Here is a 3,754-nt window from a genome sequence, read left to right as displayed (position 1 = left end):
AACACATGCCAGTAGCCTCTAATGATGAATGAAACACATGACAGTAGACTCTAATAGTGAATAAAACACATGACAGTAGCCTCTAATGGTGAATGAAACACATGACATTAGACTCTAATAGTGAATGAAACACATGACAGTAGACGCTAATAGTGAATAAAACACATGACAGTAGACTCTAATGATGAATGAAACACATGACAGTAGACGCTAATAGTGAATAAAACACATGACAGTAGCCTCTAATGGTGAATGAAACACATGACAGAAGACTCTAATGGTGAATGAAACACATGACAGTAGACTCTAATAGTGAATGAAATACATGACAGTAGCCTCTAATGGTGAATGAAACACATGACAGTAGCCTCTAACAGTGAATAAAACACATGACAGTAGAAGCTAATAGTAGTATATACAATGGGGGTTCTGGATCACTTTCAACAAAGCCTCTGCAAAGCCTTATTTGGTAAATAAGGCTTTTGTCGGGCCCTTAGCTCTTGCTACCATTTCCCCTACTATGAAAAAGTTTGGGCCGATAGCGGTTCTGGATCACTTTCAACCAAAGCCTCTGCAAAGCCTTATTTCACAAGTAAGGCTTTGGTCGGACCCTTAGCTCTTGCTACCATTACCCCTACTACAAAAGTTGGGGGATGCGAACGCACCTCCTAGCCGCGCTACCGGGGGCATGGGGAAGTAACGGTATTGCCCCATCCAATACTGGCTGGCCGCCTAACTATGCCATGCTTTACCCTCGATGAAACAGTTTAATGTGAATCGCCTATGATCTCTTTGGTGTTTGTAATAAAGGCTTGCCGGGCTTTTTTCACCCCTTGTTCTATGTACTTTTTTTTCTCGTCCTCGCTGATAGTAGACTTACGAGACTTGGATCGAATCTCTTGTTTCATTTTGTTATATTTTGTGAGTTCAGAGAGGATTGAACTAAACTCCTCCTCTGAGATCTTACTGTCAGTGAGTGCCGTAGAAATACGCTCACTTACTGTGTTCAGCTTTGCTTCAGCCAGAACCCTGATCTCGTCGTGTTTCAATGCCTTACGATGCAGTCTACGTGATGCCAACTTAAGCACCAACCCTAACACCCCTGCCACCCCAGCTGTTATTTCAATACCTAGCACTATAGGTGCAGCCACGATGGTAGCTAACAACCCAACACCTGCCGCTCCTAGCCCCATGCTGGTTACCATAAGGGCAGCGTCAGCCCCGTCCACGATATTGAAAGCTCTATGGTACTTTTTACATAGTGCTTTCCGCGTGTCGCGGTCTTGCTCTAGTTGGCGTTTTACATCACATAACTGTCTCAAGCGGAACCCGTCTACGGTTTCCAGGGTCTTCGCTACTTCCTCTACGACTGGGTACAGCCCCATCCTATAATATATATTACAAAAGATATTTTAATTGAGTATCAGTTAACCTTCGGCTAATGTACTTAAAGCTGATATAACTTAGATTAATGTGCACGTAAAAAAACGGGGTCTTAACTCTACTTCCATTAAGGAGACGAACTCCATCAAGGCTTGCTACAGGTCTGTTTCCTGATACCTTAGTAATACGGCAACGTTTGCTATTACACCTGGCTTCCCAGTTTATGACCATATCAGCCATAATGTAAATATACTTCCCAGGCGCCGGGTTATCTCCGAGATAGACGTCTATGATGAATGTGTAGTTTTCCGCGACATTTCTAAAGACCTCTTGGTGATCAAGTAATTTGATCTCTGTCTTCACCTTCTCCCTGGAAGTTAACATGTTACCCGAGTGGTCTGGTATTGGTGCGATATATATATTACCTTCTGGATATAGCACTCCATCTACAAGTAGGCCTTTGGGTTCCGGAACGAACGATCCTATAATTATGCCATTGTTCTTAAGCTCGAGAGACAGTACCATCTTGTCTCAAGGTGATATAAGGTGCAGTGAGGGTTAAGTTGAGTAACCATTCAGGCTCTTTAAAATCTGATAACGACACCCGCCTATACACGTTGTCTTTGAAGTGTAGGATGTATAAGGTGTCTTCCTCACCAGGCTGGTCGAATCCCTCTAGGCCCTCGAGTGTGGTCTTGGGTAGATGATCGGCCATTGCTGCCCGCCTATACACGTTGTCTTTCAAGTGTAGGATGTATGAGCCACCTTCCTCACCAGGCTGATCGAATCCCTCCGTGTCCCCTAGGTCGTTAAGCGTAGTGTTGGGACGATGACTGGTCATTGCTATAATACTATTACGATATAATTTCCAACTGGTTTTCTGATAATAGTTCAGGGTTAACTTCACCCCATGAAGTGTATGTTGTCAGGTAGGAAGATCTTGGTTAGTGATATAGTGTTTTCCACGATCACGGTGACACCCTGCAGACTGGTGTTGGAGCCGACACCCACCCGCACGTAAACTGTGCAAACGTGATACTGGTGTCGTTTCACCCACCCAAGTTTGATCCCCTTCACGATCTCGACATCATTCCCCGATGGTTCCCCTAGGTAGACTTTGATGATCAGTGTTGAGTTCGCCGGTAGACTCTCTAGTATCCTGACCACGCCTTCAAATTCAGACACCAACTGCAATGTCACGTTTTGCATGCCCGCTTTACTCGATAGCATGTGGGCTGCCATACTGGCGACTGGGCTGATGACTACGCTTACGTCTCTGAGTCGGGACGTAAGCCACGAGCAGGGTTCCGCTGTTAACGACTTTGTTTAGGTGGTTGTCTTTGTTATCCGTGAACACGTAGGGGAGCCGAGCCTAATATTGAGAAACCAGTCGTCTTTATCTGGTATCAACACTCCACTTGTCATCTTCGGTGAAGACGAGCATATATGGCTTGTTTCGGGCGACGGTAGTGCTCTCAACATCGCCTAAGTCGAACAGTTTGCCCCCGAACGATGGGTATATTATCCAATTATCATTACCGGTGGTGACTAGGGTGTACTTAGTGTTGACTACCGCCTTGAGGTATCTACTATATCACCTAGGGCTCCACCGAGGGGACTTCAACGCGTTTGTAAATGTTGTTTTTCAGTTGCAAGGCGCATAATTTACCATCTACTCCGGAGCGCCGAAACCGCTGCGTGTCCCCGAGGTCGGAGATCCCCACATTGACGCATTTTTCACCCCGGCCCTTGTGCGCTGGTCATTTTATGTGAAGCGCTAAGCTGAGGTATCCTATATTCACGGGATTATGATTTATATCTAACACCGATATTATCAGCTCAGGTATGTTGCCCTGAGTCAACCTCTTATACTGCCGCGGTGAAAACGACTCGGTTCTACCGTCGTTGTATTTCTCCGCTTTCACCGCACGGCTCTCAGTATAGTGGAAGGGTGACCCCTTGAATGTTGTTGTACGCTGTGCTCACCTGACCTAGATGAATGTACAGCCTCGGTACGGTACTAGGTCGGGTAACTTCGTGCCTGTGACGGTTGTTGTTGGTTTTATCTCGCCAGGTGATATACCGAAAGTGTCTCGCCAATGGCCGGCCGAGCCTCAAGGAGTTTCTTCCGTTGTTGATTAACACCACTGTGCCGCTTTGAGTCGTTCATCTTGAGTTCGGCTCCCAGGGTTTGAAGACCTCATCGCTTAGCGAAAGCACACGCTGTAGTAGCCGCCAGTTATCTGGCTGCGAAGTTCCACTAACGAACAGCTTATTGTTGCTGGCGCTTGATGTTAGTCCATTGCGTAGGTAGGTGATATCGCAGAGTGCGACTTCGAAGTTGACCGGACGTATTATCGATCGCTAAGCG

Source organism: Haliotis rubra, unplaced genomic scaffold (genome assembly GCF_003918875.1).
Source record: "Haliotis rubra isolate DU_JTF1 unplaced genomic scaffold, ASM391887v1 Scf1605, whole genome shotgun sequence".
Lineage (NCBI taxonomy): Eukaryota > Metazoa > Mollusca > Gastropoda > Lepetellida > Haliotidae > Haliotis > Haliotis rubra.
This window is presented reverse-complemented; position numbering follows the sequence as displayed.